The 6,436-nt window shown below is 35.4% G+C and overlaps 1 long non-coding RNA gene across 1 annotated transcript; it reads left to right on the top strand.

Moving 5' to 3' along the window:
- Positions 1–3,581: 3,581 nt before the first annotated feature.
- Positions 3,582–4,737, top strand: LOC122196673 (uncharacterized). Its single transcript, XR_006188694.2, has 2 exons — positions 3,582–4,088; positions 4,203–4,737. It is a non-coding gene; the product is annotated as an uncharacterized LOC122196673 (long non-coding RNA).
- Positions 4,738–6,436: the final 1,699 nt, after the last annotated feature.

Here is a 6,436-nt window from a genome sequence, read left to right as displayed (position 1 = left end):
TCGACGATTTGGTCGACCTACTCATCGAGTAGCAGCGGGGTGAGAACGCGTGTTTAGTGACCTACTCGACGAGTCCATTATTGGGACTCGGCGAGTAGGAGCTGGCAGATGAAACCCTAAATCCCGGGGTTTGCACCCCTATTTAAAGGAGCCTCAGCCTCCTTTGGGACTCCTTACAGTCTTTGAGAGCCTTGAAACCCTAATTCGTGTGTGTGTGCCTTGGTGTGGGTTTGAAGCTTGGAAAAGAGGATCTTGGAGGGAGGAATCTAAGAGTGCAAAGGACACTAAAGCAAGAAAGGAGTGGGAAGCGGGTTTTGCCTCAGCTAGAATCGTTTGAAGGTATCAAAGTACCATTCTTACTTCCTTTTCTTCCCTTTTGTTGATTCTAGGGCTTTTTATGGATTTTTCAAGTTGGGATATTGAGCTATGGGCTAGATCTAAAGTTGTAACTTCAGATCTGGACCCTCCTTGGATGCTTGAGTCATAAAATTGTTGTATTGGTTGTGGTTGGAGTCCCTCTTGGACTAGAAGCTCCATTAAGAACTTAAAATAGACATTTGGAGCCTTTATAGCCATGCATGCACGTAAAGTTTGCAACTTTACGTGGTAAGTATGCTCTATAGGCTTGGATATGTGATTTGGAGCCACTACATGGCTCAAGACAAGTTTGTATGGAAAGAGAACTCGATGGACTCGGCGAGTCTCAAGGATGACTCGGCGAGTCACATGAAGATGGTCATTGAACTAGGCGACGTGGATGAACAACTCGGTGATTCCGATGAAGATCACCATAAAACTCGACGAGTTGAAGAACAACTCGGTGAGTCGGATGGCTTTTCCCTTGGTTAGGCATGCGTGTGTACCCATCGAGTTGCAAAGAGGAAACTCGGCGGGTGGCCCTTAATGATTGATCGGGCTTCGAAGGAACTCGACGAGTCACTCCGATGGCTCGGCGATTTGGAATGTACTCCATGGACTCGGCGAGTTGAGGTCAACATGGACTATTGAGCTTGACTGAGGACTCTGACCTTGATCAGGAATTACTACGAGGTTACGGGGGTGTCTCATAAGAGTAAGAACTTATGAGTATATTGTTCTATGGTTATAGGTGGTGGAGCCGGTGTCAAGTGATCTGATAGTTGGAGTTTGCTTTTCAATCGACATCTGCGAGGTAAGTTATCCTCACTATATCGATAGGGTCTACGGCACCAAGGCCGACCCTTTATGATTTACATCCTGGTTTATGATGGCTGCTTTTTTATTGCCATGCTAGATTTCATCCTGGTTTAGGATAGGTGTATGTTATTGCTTTGTTAGAATTCATCTTGTTTAGGATGGTTGTTATACTAGAGATCTGCTAGATCGGTTGTTATGGTATGCTACATATAATTCTGATATGTTAGATCGGAATCAGGATAGATACTATGTTATGCTTTTATGATACGTAAGGATTGGTATGTTAGTGACCTGTTAGGTCGATACTCTAGTTACGAGTGATACTCTATGATTGATGGTCAATGAGATAGATATGTTTGCTATGTGTATATGCCAGTATATGATAGTATGCATACATGGTTAGTTGCTTGTTGGTTGGGTTGAGGCGGTCCTGCTTTGTGCTGAAGGCCAACACACCCTCTAAGCGGACCAGGGAGACTATAGGCCCACGCGGCGGACCAGTCATGCTGAAGGCTCGGGATAGATTCAGATAGACTATAGGCCCAATGGGGCGGACCACTCTGGCCGATGGCCCAGTATGCATGTTGTTTGATTGATCGTTATGGCTATGGTTTCTTCCAGTGTGGTATTGGTATTTTGGGGGTAGCTCACTAAGCCCTCGGGCTTACAGTTTTCAGTTTATTGTTTCAGGTACTTCAGGAGAGCGAGTGAAGGAAAAGGCGTAACCGTACCGCTCCTCATCCTCATGATCTATTTTGGGACACTCTGATGATAAATGAATTGGAAATGTTTTGTAAAAACAATTACTATTTGACTCTTTTGTTAGTATTAAAAGTTTAAATTTGGCGTAAATTTTATGGGTGTTACAATGTAGTTGGAAGTGATTTTTGAATGAGATTCTTCTTGGGGCCCTTATGGTTCTCGAAAATTTGGAGGAAGGATGAAGGTGTTCTAGAGAGAGTTTGAAGAAATTTTGCAATGGTGATGTGTGTGTGTGCGTCTCGGCCGAAACAAGAAGAGGGGAGAGAGGAGAGAGTGAGATGAGTTGACATGCATGGGAACATGAGAAGGATGCATGGATACCCTATGTACAATTATGAGGCGGCACCATTAAAAGTCAACTCTTCTTCCCCTTTTTTGTAGTTGGGCCGAGAGAGAGAGAGAGAGAGAGAGAGAGAGAGAGAGAGAAGGGAAAGAAAGGCTTGGGCCTTTTGTGCTAGAGTCCACAATATGGAGCCCAAATTAATGATTTTTCGGTCCATTGGGCCTTTTAGAGTATTTCACGGCCCAATATACATCAAGGGATGAGTTTTATGACCCATTAGGGCTAATTAGATTTGTTATGGCCCAATCAGGCCCATTAAAGATAACCTAGTTCATTTTAGGCTTATAAGGCACAAAATGTTAAGTTTCATGCAAATGGGTCCAATTAGTGCCCAGTTAAGAGTTCGAAGCCCAAAATAGTCAAATTGGAAGCTTATTGGTCCATTAGGCCCAATAAGGAAATCCTAGTCCAAAATGAACATAAACCTGGATTTTTAGGGTTTCCAACCTTTTGTTGACTATTTGGATGTTTGTATAAAGTGTTTGATGAAATTTTGTTGTCATTGAATAAGCACCATACATGCTTTCAAGTTTTAGTTACAATGTTATCCTTGTTAAGTGTTTACAAAGCATCAGAATTCCTAGTTGTGACAATTGATCAGTCGAAGGTTATAGCTAGCAGCCACAGGTGGGGATGTCAACCCCGTATAGATCTATACATATGTATCTTGCTCCAAAGATTAACGATTATAGCAGTTTGGGTATGCTAAGTGTTTAAACTCAGTTAACGAATAATGTAGCGTCTCACTAAAAAGCCCTTAACTAAAAAGTTCGTGAATAACTCTCAACACTTACTTACTTGTGGGTAAGTTCTAGACATAATGAATATCATTGTATAAATTTCATAAAAGCCAAGTATGTTTGACATATATGTAAAAATGGAATGTTCTCGCTTTTATAAAAATGAATGTTCCAAATTAATAAACATATGTACATGTATAAACGTGGTGTACTTAAACATATAAATAAACATGTTTAATAATAGCTTGAACCCTTGAAATACTACAGAGTTCCATAACGTACTTGTTATAATATGCAATGTCACATAAAAATCATAAAACTTTGTATCGTGTAGTATATGTTGTGTGAAATGGTTATTTCACGATGAAATAACCTTACTACGTATACGAAAAAATTATACTAGTTTATTCGTAACAATATGTAAAATTGTTAAATAATAATATTTTCATAAACTAGGTTTATTGTGTTTTCCTATAAAAAGGTAATTGGTTTGTATAAACTAAATATTTTGAAACATGTACCCCCCCCCCCCCCCCCCCCCCCCGAAATAATAAAAATATTAAAAAGGGGTCGTAAGCACCCACCCTTAAAGCGTGAGTTCCAATCATTCGAATTCGGATTCTTTTGAGAAACTTGTCGTGTGATCAAGTGAGGGAAACGCAATGAACCAGTGCAGAACACAAAGAGAAGAACGCAAGCCTAATCGATTGGGAGGAAGTGGCGATTGGAAACGGAAGGTCGATCAAGGGGCAAGGCTGATCGGCGGTGGTCAGATACGTCGAGACAGGAGGAGTTTCTGGCGTTTGACGAGGCCTAACGGGAGAAGGAGCTTCGCTGCTGTGGTCTTCGCTGGTTGGGGCAATCAGCAGCACCGGTGGAGGGCTCGGTTCGTCGGGTTTGTTGCGAGCAAGAAGGGAAGGATGGAGGCAGCGAGGCTTCCCTCTTCTCGGCCGGCTGTAGAATGCGAGAGGGAAGGCAGGTTTGAAGGGGTTCTGGGAGGCATCGCGGGCAGCAACTACAAAGACGAAGGGGGTGTTCGGTGGGTTTGCTTCGACGGTGGTTGAACGGTACGTGAACGGGGGTTGCTCCGGCAGCCTCCTGTTCTTCTCCTTCTGGACCGGTTATGGCAACTAGAGATTGGATTCGGAACTGTTTGGGTTTGATTCTTTCATCTTGAACAGGTGGAAGGAAAGGAAAACAGGATGTGGAGGTGGCGGCAGCCACTTGTGTCGCCGGAAATACACACGAGAGAGGGGATTTTGAGGTGATCGACAAGCTTTTTGGTGATAAGGTTTTTGGGTTTATTGTTTGACAGGGAATGGAATTTAGAATCAGTAACCAAACCTTCACGGTATTTGATAGTAACCAAGAAGAACAAGGGCTGTTGGATTCACGGGGAGAAGGGAGAAGAAATGGATTTTTCATGATCTCTTAGTCTGACTGATTTGTCAACAACAACACAACACCTCCATTGGAGGTGTTCTTGACTGGAACGAAGGAGTAGACGGCAAGAAAACTGATGTTAAGGCATTGGTGATTCATTGACAGCTTTGAGAAGGAAACACACGTTTCCTTTTTGTGTAATTGTGTGTTTCTTTTTGTGTGTAATTTTAGATTTTAGATAAGTTAATATGTAGAAGAAAAGTCAATCGGCTTTAATTTGATTTGCTTTGCTGTCTTTCTTTACTAATTTATTTATTTCTTTGTATTTATTTATTTATTTATTTGTTTATTTAAGTAGATGTATTTGTATATGTATTTACATAATGTATTTGTTTGAATATGTTAAATGTGTCTATTTGATTTAATTGAGTGGGCATTATTGGTGTTTTCCATTTGTGTGTGTATATATATATATATATATATATATATATATATATATATATATATATATATATATATATATATATATATATATATATATATATATATATATATATATATATATATATATATATAGAGAGAGAGAGAGAGAGAGAGAGAGAGTTAGGTTCAACTGTTTTCACTATCTATTGTGTGCGTGTATGACTGATTGTGGACCAATCATTTTAGTTATTTTAAGAAAGTAATAATGTATATTAAATGCTGAAGATGTAATTAATATTCATTATATCTTCAACAAGTAATATGCATTAATTATTTTCTTAAAATAACTAAAATGATTGGTCTAGAATCAGTCATACATGCACACAATAGATAATGAAAACAAAATAACCTAACCCTATATATATATATATATATATATATATATATATATATATATATATATATATATATATATATATATATATATATATATATATAAGTTGAGGTTCAATAGATAACCATAATTAACTAAGGAACCAATCTTTTTTTCAACTTTTATAACTTATTTTTTATTAAAAAAAAAACTAAAAATACAGAAATTTATAACTTTTTATCTTTTTCAAATGATATCAAATTTGAAAAAAAAAAAATTCGTCAAAATCACAATGTGAATCCGGATTCACACGGTGTATCCAAAAAATATTTTTCTGATTCACATATATATATATATATATATATATATATATATATATATATATATATATATATATATATATAGGGTTAGGTTCATTTGAGACCACCTATATTTTAGGAGACCGTGAGACGCATTTTTTTATTTATTTTAAGTTTTTTTTAATTAATTCAAGTTTCGAAAATAATATTTAAAAAAAGAATTTTTGGATTTTTCCATTTATTTTTCATTTTAAAATTATTTTTTAGAATATATACAGTGTAATATTCTATTAGAATATTTCATGTATTTTTCAAAAAAAATGCAATTTATTTTTATTTTTTTATGTTTTTTTTTTTATTTTTTTTAGTTAATTCAAGTTCCCAAAATAATTTTTAAAAAAAAGAATTTTTTGATTTTTCCATTTATTCTGCATTTTAAAACTATTTTTTAGAATATGTTAGTGTAATATTCTATTAGAATATTTCACGTATTTTTCAAAAAAAATGGAATTTATTTATATATTTTTTTATTTTTTTTAGTTAATTCAAGTTCCAAAAATAATATTTAAAAAAAGAATTTTTAGATTTTTCCATTTATTCTGCATTTTAGAATTATTTTTTAGAATATGTCAGTATAATATTCTATTAGAATATTTCACGTATTTTTCAAAAAAAACGGAATTTTTTTTATTTTATTTTTATTTAATTATTTTTTTTAGTTAATTCAAGTTCCGAAAATAATATTTAAAAAAAAAAGAATTTTTGGATTTTTCCATTTATTTTGCATTTTAAAATTATTTTTAGATTTGGTCTCACGGTCTCACAAAATTAGAATGGTCTCAAATGAACCTGAACATATATATATATATATATATATATATATATATATATATATATATATATATATATATATATATATATATATATATATATATAT

Source organism: Lactuca sativa, chromosome 2, assembly GCF_002870075.4.
Source record: "Lactuca sativa cultivar Salinas chromosome 2, Lsat_Salinas_v11, whole genome shotgun sequence".
Lineage (NCBI taxonomy): Eukaryota > Viridiplantae > Streptophyta > Magnoliopsida > Asterales > Asteraceae > Lactuca > Lactuca sativa.
Note: the sequence above shows the minus strand (reverse complement) of the source record. Positions and strands in the feature narration are given on the sequence as shown.